The sequence below is a fragment of the Candoia aspera genome, chromosome 1, assembly GCF_035149785.1.
Source record: "Candoia aspera isolate rCanAsp1 chromosome 1, rCanAsp1.hap2, whole genome shotgun sequence".
Taxonomy (NCBI): domain Eukaryota; kingdom Metazoa; phylum Chordata; class Lepidosauria; order Squamata; family Boidae; genus Candoia; species Candoia aspera.
This window is the reverse complement of record NC_086153.1, coordinates 282592020-282604275: the sequence shown is the minus strand read 5'-3', so window position 1 is coordinate 282604275 and position 12256 is coordinate 282592020. Positions and strand designations below refer to the sequence as shown.

The 12256-nt window shown below is 41.7% G+C and overlaps 1 protein-coding gene across 1 annotated transcript in view; it reads right to left on the bottom strand.

Annotated features, from left to right (window-relative positions):
* Nucleotides 1-12256, bottom strand: part of GPR176 (G protein-coupled receptor 176) — a 48915-nt gene that overhangs the window by 5873 nt on the left and 30786 nt on the right. The window lies entirely within an intron of this gene.

Sequence of the window (12256 nt, the reverse complement as noted above, 5' to 3'; positions counted from 1 at the left end):
CTGCGCTGTTGCATTCTGGACCAGTTTTCAAGGGTAGCCCCAAGTAGAGCATCTTGCAGTAGTCAAGTCATGACTGTCTGACTGAAGGGCCTCCCGATCAAGCAAAGGAAAAGAAACTATTTTTAATTTTTCACTTAGTATTATATTTGAACCCACTCATGGGTTAATGTATGAATACAGACAATTGCGGTTTATTTAACAAATCACGTTTATACAAACCATGATTTATTTATACGTGAATTAGTATAAGCCTAACAGTTTCTGCTACACCAGAAATGTCTTGATGCCTGTCGCTGCAACCATGCACATATGAGTTAGTCCCTTATTCAGCTAAATATGTAATGAAGATAAATTTTTATCACTTAAAATTCTCAGTGGCCTAGCTGAAGACATTATTTATAAAAAACAGTTCAAAGAGCAAGGGAAAAAATTCCATTGGGAAACAAATCAAGCTTACCTGCATAATTTTAAATGCATTTATTATTGGACACAATTTTGTCCCTCTTAAAAATAATAATGTAATAAAATAAAATAATATTTAATAAATGAAAATAATAGTATCATCTAATGATTACGAATTTCTCTGTTTTCCATCACTCTCAAGCAGCACTCAAATTATTATCAATCAACATGAAAGCAAAGTAATTCCAAGTGCAATGCACCTACAGTATGTGTTAGTAGCTTTCATTTGCATCAAGGGTGGATCACGCTGTGAAGGGGATCAAGATGAACAGGCGACAATTTGCTTCAGTGAAGTGTTCTGCATTGTCTCGAAGCCTCCAAGAGCAGAAGAGATCTCCAGTAGCTGAGTGAAAGGTCAGAAGAGGCTTCTCTGAATGTACTGCACAAACTCTTCTGGCTGCTGCAAGTGCTGGTTGAGGCCATCAGAGCAGCCAAAGCAAGCCTGTAGATATGAGGGGCCACACTGCTTCACAAAACAGCATGGCAATTTCTTTCAGGCTTTTCCTCTTACGCTAAATATAGGTAAAATTGGTATCTCCTCAAATTCCCCCATCAACATTATCACGAACTCCATAGTGAAACTATTTTAGAACTTTAGCTAAGGGTCCCATTTTTTGTGGCTTAACTAAAGTTGCATAAGTTATAGAAGCATGTAAGTGTGGCATTAATTGCTATGGTGATACTATCCAAAGCCAACTAAAGAAAGCATACAAGCTTGAAGTGACTTAGAAGTCATCCTCATGTCCTCTAATGGCAGCACATCCATGTCCTAGTAATTGTTTTATATGGTATGTCCTCATGATGTTGCCTTTGCCTCAACTACTTTCCACAACTGATGCAGCTTAAAGTCATCCTTGGCTTTTCCAGTTTTGAAGTAGTGTTTTCCCTCTTCTCCTGACACAATTTTTGCTGCAGACACTATCTAGCACAGTTCCACAACACTGGGATCTGTCCAATCCCATTGGCCATTTTGGCTGCTTTGTACACATCCACTCCCCTGTGTCAATGCCCTCTTTGGCCATTATGGCTTGGATTGGAGACACTAGATACTTGGCTTCCACAGATGCATCTGTTGCAAAATGTCTGACTGGTACTTTCTAAAGTGCTTATCATATCTTATGCAGGCACTATGTATATGTGTATGTGTATGTTCAGTGCTCTTTTGAAAAAGTGCTAGATTTGTTCTTTAAAAATTGTTTCAGTTCTTGGTGTTTAAAAAAACAACAGGCATTCTTGAGAGAAAGCACTAGTCCTGTGCTGCAAAGAAGATTGACTTAAACTGGGAAGGAGAATCAGGGTCTATCAGCTGTGTTGCTGGTTCTGTCACCAGAAGGTGCATTAGAGGAATTCCACACGGCCATACTTTTTACTGTGTTTATTACATGGGGGGAGAGGGGGCAGCACCTTTGGCCTACTCCTATGCCAGTTTGCTTACTCCATGAACTACTTATGGGGGGTGCCAGCCATGCTACCTTGATGTCAGCCCTTCAAGGCAGACCAGACTAGGAAACCAAAGTTATGAATGCAAATACTACTTTTATAATAAGGTTTATAGTAACAGAATCTTGCAAGTCTGCATATGCTTCCCCCATCCCTCCCTTTATTTTCATGAGAACTAGGAAGGGTCAAGTCTGAGACACTTTCTCAAATTACATTTCTGTCCTGGACTCAAATTTTTGTCTGACCATTGCCTTAGTTGTGGCTCTTCTTCCTGTTCCTCAAGGTTATTCCTTCTGCCCATTACAATAAGAATGGATTCCCTTGTGATTAATTGCTCCCTCCCACTTCACTCTGCACCCATCCTTTGCACCTACAGCCAGGCTCTTTTTCGACACAGGTTTAGCACTTTTTCTTAAGACCCCTGTGCACAGGACCTGCTAATCAGGCAATTTTTCAGGTGGCTAAACCAGCCATTTTATGCATCCAGGTTGTTTTTCCTGCTGGCAGGCAACACTTGATTGGAGAAGAAATGAAGACAGGGAAATCCACTGATTGCTTTCCTTTAGTTGTTCCATATTTAAACAATAAGGATAGCTCCACTGTTAGTCTTAGTACTGAGACAGACTAGGGATCAGCAATGAAGCAGGTCAGTTTATGCTAGCATGCTTTTCTGCAGGCTCACTAACTAGAAGAAAACACTTTAGTGCTGTTGCCCTGAGCAAATAAAAGAAGGAAGCAAAGCCACTCTGCATTTCAAATCACAGCTTATTATGAGCCAATCAAACATTTATTTTTCTTTACATTTTATTATCTTTCTTTTTTATTGACTAATCTTCCCTTGTTGTTGGGAAGGGAAAGACTAAGGGATGTTAGCCAAAATAATTCATGAGTTTTTCTTTTCGATATCTGCTATAATGTATTCAGTTTATTTCAATTATGCATGTAGCAGCATTTTCTCTGTATCATTTGTGTACTATATTATATTGTATCAGCTGTGATCTTCCTTACTGAATAGTTGTCTCCTGAGATAACTGTAAAGGTCTGCCTTATTAAATTTATTCTGTCCAATAATACACTCATTTTAGGCTGAATTATGCCTTCAGATAAATGGAAAAACATCCTTGAATGGTCATTTTACCAGGTCTTTTTCACAAAAGCAATTGCTTTACATAACAGTATTGGCCTAGAAAAACTTTGTTTGGAAATTATTATATTAGATGGCCATCTTTGACAGTGATCATTAGTAACTCTAATGCTTTTTTTTTAGGCTAATGGGGCTAATGTGAAAATAAGATGCTTGATAATGCAGTAGGACCTTACTGTCTCAAACAAACATGTGAAGTAGTTTCAAAGGAATATGAAACCAAGATGTTAGATACAGTGTTTCCAGCATGCAAAAATGATTTGATAAATTTTGGAATACAGTTGTGTTAATGGAGTTGCTTTTTTTTTTTAAGAATTGCACAGTGGAAATATATTGGGGGGGGGGTTGCTTCCTTGTGTTGTTCTTCACGGCAAGCATAAATATTTGAAATTGCTTGGCATTAGGGCAAAGCAGGGTTAGTATAGGTAGGAAAAACAAACCTGATACAACCGTGGGAATTTGGGGGAGGTACAAGAGAATGAAACACACCAAATAAGATGGAAAAAGCCCCAGCAAAGGTTTACATGAAATGAAGTTTCTCTTAAGTCAAGGCGTTTTGGTCAATAGTCTGAGTTGTCACATAGGGCTCTTCCCTGCAAAGATCACATTATTTAAAAAGGCTGATGACAAGAAGCAGGAAAGTTAAGCTCATTTAAACCTCACAGATTTCAGCAGGAGACAAAAGATGTACATGCACAGATTTGCTAATTCATAATTAAATCTTTCCTATGTTCAGCGACTTATTCTCATATAAGTGTGCACAGAATTGCAGCCTTAAGCACACATTTAGCTCTCACCAGGAAAAAAAGAGAGGAAATTAAAATGCTTAATTCTGAACAAATCATACCCCTTCTGAATGGTTAAAGCAAGCTCTTCCAATATATTATTCACTCCCTACCTCACTCTGGCCATTAAGTCCATGGTACTCACCCATTAGCATCAACTTCAAAGGGGAACGAACAACACAGGCTGCTCCTCAGTTACCATAGCAACAATAATCTCATGAAGCTAAAATCATTTTCCTTGGTTAGATCGCTGTGATTCAATTATTTTGGTTTTATGTCTAACATGGCAAATGAAAAACTGGTACCAGTTCTTAAGCAACTTGACTTGTTTTGTTTTTCCCCTAATTGAACAAAAGAACAAGAACTCTGACTCATTCATGAATACATGTTATGTTGTTTAATGACCCTAACAGGTAGCTTAAAATTATTTAGTTATATTTAGTTTTACATGAAGATTAGCTGAAGGTGAGGAATGTAGGCATGTTTACTTCTTCCTTGAGACTAGTACAGTAGTCCTCAGAGGAAGAATACTAAGCAGTATTTTTACTGCAGCAGGAAAAATTTCCCTGTGTCTTCCCCAGCACAGAAATAATCAGACCTGGATAAATCCTCATTCCCTGCTGCCTTTGTGTCAAGAGCGCTTCTTCCAAATCCTAAGGATAAATACCATTTCTCAAAAATGCTGGCAGGGGAATTCTGGAAGGTGAAATCCACACATCTTAAAATTGCCGAGTTTGAAAAACACTGGTCTAGAGATTCTAACACGAGTGGTAGAAATTATGGAAGTTGAAGTCCAACCCATCCAGAAGCACCAGATAGGAGATAAAGGCTGTTTTTTTTAATATAAGAGATTGTAAACAAACATCACTGTTGTTTCAATTATTTAATTTTACGTATACTACTAGAAAACAGCCCAACCAAAAGGAACCTAAGATATTGGATGAATTGACAGAGATGAGAAGAATCAATAGATTCTTTGAGTTTGAAGACACGAAAGTGCTTCAGACCATTCAGGGGCACAAATGCAGCACCTGTCTGCATCATGTTAGTGCAACAACACCTTTTCCCAGGAGAAGCATGATCCCAAGAAAAGCCACGTTTAGTTTAAGAAGTTGCAGACAGATACCATATGCATGCACTCCCCCCCCCCACATTCTAAAGCACCTTTTGCTTCAAATTCAAAAGCACTATACAGCCCAATAAAGGCAACAGGTTTTTAATCAAGTAAAATATTTTCTAATAAATGATACCAGCAGGCCAAAGTAGGAGCTGCAGCAGAAACATCTGATGAACAAGTGAGATAATTTTTTCTGGGACCACACATACGTCTCCTCCATCATCTTAACTGTAACTTAGATAAATAAAATCCAGAGGATTCTCCTTCTCACAGAAAATTCTTAGCATCTTAAAAGCCTGCTTAAAAAACTGAAGGTTTTAACATAAGAAAATCTCTTAAATAAATCTGTCAGCCTTGAAATAATATTCATGTTAATAACATTTCTCCAATAAACTCAACCTTCTATTTATATCCTATACACAGATAAGATAATGCACAGATCACCTTGCTATTCATGAGGATCTGTTCCAGCCTACAACTGCTGATAAGGAAACCATGGATAACAAGATTTTGAGCCTATAAGAAGTGGAGGGAAGACATTAGGCTGTGGATCCCTGAAAAATGATTGGAAAAAAACCCCCATCAAAAATAGAGGGAAAAGGCAGAAATAGGGATATTCTTCATTGGTGTAGAGAGTAAGTGTCAGGGTCAGGCTCGCTTCGCAATAAGACACGGACTCACTTAATGGGTATTAAGGATTTCCGGTTTATTGGAATGGTAGCTGACAGAACGAAAAACGGGAACGGGGGTGCAGTGGTGAAGCGCCCTGTTTATACCCTCTTTCGGGGTCCCGTGCTTCTCCACCCTTCATTGTCCCTAATCCCTCTTGATGGGTGCCTTGATGGTTGCGTGGGCATTTTCCCGGTGTCTTCCCTTGTCCCCTCGATTCTGGTGTGTCCTCCAGGGCACCAGGTGCAGCTTATCTCTGCTTATCGGAAGCCCTTCTTTTCGGCTATATATGAGTCCATGGGTGTGGGTGCTTTGGGTGCTTGTTTTAATCTCTGATTTAATTATCTCCTTCCTCTATTCCTTTATGATCATGATCTACGTTGTGAGGCTCTTTGTGCCTTTCAACGAGATCATGACAGTAAGGGAGATGACCCTGACAGAAATATGCAAGAACTATCACTAGGCAAAGATGTCTGAAACATTCTATAAGTCCTGGGAAGCAAGATAATAATTGGAAGTGACTTGAGCAGATACCTCCCTAAGTCACTGGAGTATAACAAGGAGGGGAGGTACAGCACTATCAGACTTGCAAGGTTCTGTTATTACAGCAATCTCAATAAAAGTAGTTTTAGCCTTCCTGTGGAGTTGATTTCCTGGTCTGGTTTACCTAATAGGGCTAAAAATTGGCCACTTCATATGTTCCACTCTTCCACTTCCCAGATACTGTCTCAATGTTTCCCCATCCTAACAGTTGGAGTCCAATACCTAATAGCTCAAATCTTCCACCAAAGTAACACAAATATACTGCAACCTTAAAGCTTACTGTGTAGGCACAAGAGCTTGCTTTAGCAAGAGTTTAGAGAGACAAATCCCAGGTTCAGGAAGATCTAAGAACAATCTGTTTCCAGTCTAAGGTTCCAGGTAATCCAACAGTATACAGAAAGAGTCAAAGGGAGGAAAGTTTAATATTCTTTGCCACAGAGTCAGCCACAAAAGCTATCTGTTATACAGCTCTATCAGTCTAACTGCTGAGTCATACTTCTTTCTTCCAAATTGATGGCTTGATTTCCTTTGCTCTTCTATTCTTAATTTGCAACATGTTGCTGGATTCCAGACTTTGCCTCTGGATTAGCTGACTGATCCTGCACCTGTGTCTCCTCAGGTGTCCTCTCTTCAGCTAACTCCTGTGGTATAGGCTGAGGCTCAGATTGGTCAAGCTCTTCAGTTTCTGACTCAGACTGATCCCTAATAGCACATTCCTCTGGGTTTAGACCTCTAGCCAAAGGCTGAGTCTTTTCCATCTGTTTCATTTGGGGATCACATGGATGGAATGCCACCTTTAGACTCTTGAGACATGCCGAACATGGTACTCTTATGGACTCTGACTTCATTTTTCTGTATGGAGTGGGCTGATAGATACCACAATTGCTTGGCTCCTAAGTACAAGCAGGACAGCCTATCTTGGGTAGCCTCAACCTGTCCAGAGTGCACTTCCATCTTAGGGATGCTGAGAGCCCACCCTTCCAATATGAGATTCAGGAAGGGAAGCAAGAAAGCAATGTTTTTTGGTATATGCCCCTATGGACTACCTTATCACCTGTAGAGGGAGGCAGAGATAGTGTTGGCAAAAGAATGCAAGGATTGTTAACTGATAAGAGGCTGAAAGTTAAATCTCAGCCCTGGGGAAGTAGTAAGGATAACCCCACCTTGATTTTGCATGGTATAAGACAGGAAAAGAAACAAATCTAGCAGGTTTTCAAGATTCTATTATTATATCATACAACAATAAAGTAGCATACCAGTAGTTCTTGTGGTGTCTATTTCTTGACCTGCCCTACTCGGAAGAGCTGACATCCCCACAAATTTAGATGGCACCCACCTTGATGGTTTTTAGAAAGGTGATCAAGGTGGAACTGTTCCAGGGAATATTTGCTGTCACTGAGTATTCACTGTAGGAGGGAATTACTTTAATTAGATAGATTGTTGAAGTGCATGGTTTTATTGTTGGACTGAATGTGAACTGCCTCAAGTCTGTGTGCAATCCTGTGGTATACAAGAGTTATAATAAATAGAAATAAATAATGATGTGCAGCAGATGCACACTGTCCCCATGGACTAACTTGTCCAGCAGATTCACCTTCACCATTTGCAAGTAGAAAGTTTGGAACTGAGGGGTGACTCATATAAATGGAAAATAAAGGCAGTCCAAAGATCAGTGAGTGCATGGTGGGAAGAACACGGTTGGGTGAGGACATGGGAAGGAAAAAGTGAAGGCAATGCAAAGATCAGCTGAAAGACTGGGACTGGGTTGCCTGATGGTGAGATCAGCAGCAGACAGCTAAGAAGATGGGTATGGATGTGCAAATTGGTGGATGAATCACAACCATTCAACAAAATAAGGATAAATGATACGGAGGTCCAGCATTTCTTTTTCTAACTGAAGATACATGAAACCACGGATGACAAAATTGCAAATAATGAGGATCACATATATTTACATCCATTAATTAAGACAATGTACTTGGAATTATTCCCAGACAGTTAAAAGAATTCAAACAACAATTTAATTTAAACAATTTAGTTTTTATAAATTTCCACAGAAACATGAGCCTATAGGAAGTACGTAAGATTTGCTCTAATTAATTGAACAACCGGATCAATTGTCAAACAGATTGACATTTTGGAGTAGAAACTGCACAGTTATTAATAAGGCATAATAATGTAGTGCAGTGGTTCTTAAACTGGGGATAATGGAGCAATTCCTAATTGCTTGTTTATGAATCAGGGATCCAATTTGGGACTGCTACTGCCAAAATTCTTGTGTAAAACAATAGAGCCTGTTTTTGTATATGGTCTACTGAATCAGGTGCTATACAAATGTTTGTATGAAATAAAACGTAAGTAAGTACATATAAGTAAGTAAATACAAGTAAGTAAGTACATATAAGTAAGTAAGTACAATAAAACAATAAGTAAGAAGTCATCAGCATGTAATAATGGTTTATGTTCAGCTTCAACTGTCCTAACAGTCAGAAATCACGCTGAGACGAGGAGTAGGTCTCTAGTGTTTATTACTGCTACATTAAACAGAATCCTAACAAACTGAAGAAGCATGGGAAAAACCCAGATAGATAAACCCCGAAAGTTAAGGTGGGTCTGATCTGTGTCTCTTTGAATGGCTGCTTAAGTACTACGCATGCGTTTTCCCCCCTGGATAGAGGCCCCCTCCTGCTCGCCATCAGTACTCATGACATCACCCTCCCCTCCAGATTCACATTCCATTTCAGCCCCCTCCCTTCCAGCAGCTTGATAAGAGTCTATGTCTCCTTCTAAGCTCCCATGGGAACTGGGCAACGATGGAGTCTTCAAAGGAAAACTCCTCCAAGGACGAATCAGTATTGCTCTCCAGGTCTGATAACGCTTCTGGCCCAGGTGGCTGCTGCTGGAAAATAGCTAGATAATTAGAAGAGTCGTCCCCACTCCCCGCTGGGAAATGCAAGCCCAAGGTGGAGGGCTGCGGTTCCCCCCCACCCCCGTTACTGGTGTCAAGGCTTTGGGGGGGGGGGGAGAAACTGCAAACTTATGAACTCCTCTGCTTGGGATTCCTCTGCTTGCTCAGCCAAGTGAGGAATCTCTGGTAGAGTGCGAGGCTTGGGTTTGTGAGGGAAAAGCTGATGGAATCGATGAATCAGCGTTGATGCATGCACATCTCTGGCATTCTCCCACGTGCGCTCTTCCTCAGGGTACCCTTTCCAGTGTATGAAATATTGGATGTCCCTTCCCCTCCTCCTAGAGTCCAGAATTTCCTCGACTTCGTATTCCTCCTCCCAGTCCACAATTACTGGAGGGGGGGGGGCAGTTGCGATCGTAAGGCACTTGGGGGAGGGTCCTTGGCTAGCAAGGCTCTGTGAAAGACTGGATGGATTTTCATGGATGCTGGCAGCTTTAAGCGATAAGCCACTGGATTTATCTGCTGTACCACAGTGAAAGGGCCCACAAACCTAGTGTCCAACTCCTTGGAGGGCCTGGTAGAGGTCAAAAACTTGGTAGAGAGCCATGCTTTGTCTCCTACCGCAATCGCTGGCCCCTCTTGTCTGTGAGCATCTGCAGCTCTCTTGTAAGCACTCTTTGCCCTGTTCAGCTGCTCCTTTAACAACTCCTGTCAGGCTTGTTGCTCTTTAAGAAAATCAGCTGCGGCTGGAACAGCTCCCTGCTGGGAGGAGGTGGGCAACACCCAAGGGTTAACCCCGTAGAGTGCTTGGAAAGGAGACATCTTGGTAGAGGATTGGACAGAATTATTATATGTAAATTCTGCCATGGGGAGTAGGGCTGGCCAATTGTCTTGCTGATAAGTGGTGTAACACCTGAGATACTGCTGTAACCATTGGTTAATTTTCTCAGCTTGCCCGTTACTAGCCGGATGATGCGATGATGATAGGTGGATCTGGACCCCTAATGACTGGAAAAGCGCCCTCCAGAACCTGGAAGTGAACTGAGGGCCTCTGTCACTCACCAAGTGATTTACCATGCCTCTATACCTAAAAACATGGTCCATGAACAACTGCGCTGTGGCTTGTGCAGATGGGAGGCCCTTGCATGGAATAAAATGTGCCATTTTTGTGAAAAGGTCCACCACCACTAGTATGGAAGTCAGCCCCTGGACCGGGGGTAAATCAGTGATGAAATCCATGGAGATTGTATGCCAAGGCTGACTGGGGGTGGGTAGGGGTTGCAAGAATCCTGTGGGCTTCCCTGGGAGAGGCTTGGCTCATCTACAGGTATGACAAGAAGCCACGTAACCCTTTATGTCTGCAGTCATCTTAGGCCACCAGTAGTCTCTCAGAGCTCTATGAAGAGTTTTGAAAACACCTCCGTGGCCTGCCATTTGATGGTCATGGCAAAGTCTCAGTACTTCTTCCCTCAATGAGGGGGGAATGTATAATCGCCCGCTATGCCAGAGGATTCCTGCCTCCACATTGAATGGTGAGGCAGTGTCTTGCGGGCCCCTCTGGAGGTCATCCATCCTCGCCCTGGCATACGGGTCTTGTTGCTGCTGAGCTCTGACTCTTGTAAATAGGTCCTCTGCTTGTCTGCCTGCTGCTAAAATCTCTGTCTGGTTCCCCCTCATAGACTGCTGAAAGTTGTGAGGTTGTAATATAGTAGCCTGTACCTCCTGGTGAGTAGTGGGGGTTGCCTGAATGGATCGAGACAGGGCATCTGCGAAACATTTCTGCGCCCCAGGAACATAAGAAATAACAAAATTGAAACAGGAGAAAAACTGGCTCCATCTGATTTGGCGTGGGGTGAGGAATCTGGCGTTTTGTAGAAGCTCTAAATTCTTGTGATTGGTGCAAACTTTCACAGGAAAGTCTGCACCTTCTAGCCAGTGCCTCCACTCTTGGAATGCTGCTTCAATTGCTAGCAACTCCTTGTTAAAAACATCATAGTTTCTCTCTGCTGGTGAGAGCATGTGTGAAAAAAAGGCACAAGGAAGCAATGTATTCTCGGTTTTGTTTGTATATTGCAATAACACCGCCCCAATGGCAATATCGGAAGCATCTGAATGCATTATTAATTGCTTCGTGGGATCAGGGTGTTTTAACAGCGGCTGGGATGCAAAGAGTTGCTTGAATTCTCAGAATGCTGCTTGCTCCCTCTCCCCCCAAATGAATTTTAACCCTTTCTTCAAAAGCTGTGTGAGGGGTTTAGCCCTGTCACTAAATTATTTTATGAACCTCCTGTAAAAATTGCAGAACCCTAGGAACCTTTGTACATCTTTCACATTTCAGGGGGGGTTCCCAAGAGAGAATTGCCTGGACCTTAGAAGGATCCATGGATATGCCTTCTGTTGATATTTTATAGCCCAGGAAATGTAATTCAGTTAAATCGAAGGCACATTTCTCTAGCTTGACAAACAGCTTGTTCTCTCTCTGTCTTTGTAAGACATTACGTACATGGGTTACATGAGTTGTAGCATCCTCAGAGAATATTAATATGTCATCTAGATAAATGACCAGATACTTATCTAATAAATCAGAGAAAATTTTATTCATAAATCGGGAAAATATGGCTCCTGCATTAGACAAGCCAAAGGGCAAAACAAGGTACTCAAGTTTACCAAACCTGGTGTCGAAGGCAGTCAGATATTCATGCCCCTCTTTCATCCGGATCAGATTGTACTCATTCCTGAGATCCAACCTAGTAAAAATGCGTGCTTTCTGTAAGCGATCCATCAGATCAGATATTAGCAGCATGAGATAATTTTCTTTTATTGTGAGTTTATTGAGGGAACTGAAATTGTGGACCACTCTCATGGGTGCCTCCTGGTTTGCCAGTGCCAACGGGTCAGGCTTCTTTGGTACGAAGAAGGTAGGAGCAGACGCTGGGGAAGTAGATGGTTGGATGAAACCCTTTTGGAGATTAGAATCCAAGTAATCCTTTAAGGTGGCTAGTTCCTTGGGGGACATGGGATATTGTTTCCTTGCTGGAATCTTGGCTCCTGGTATCAACTCAATGGTGTAATCACAGTCCCTATGGGGGGTAGTGCTGTGGCCTCTTGTTCGCTGAAAACATCTGCGAAATCTGCATACTTGGCTGGCAACTGGACCCCCCCTGCTTCTGTGACTGCGTTGGTTGCTG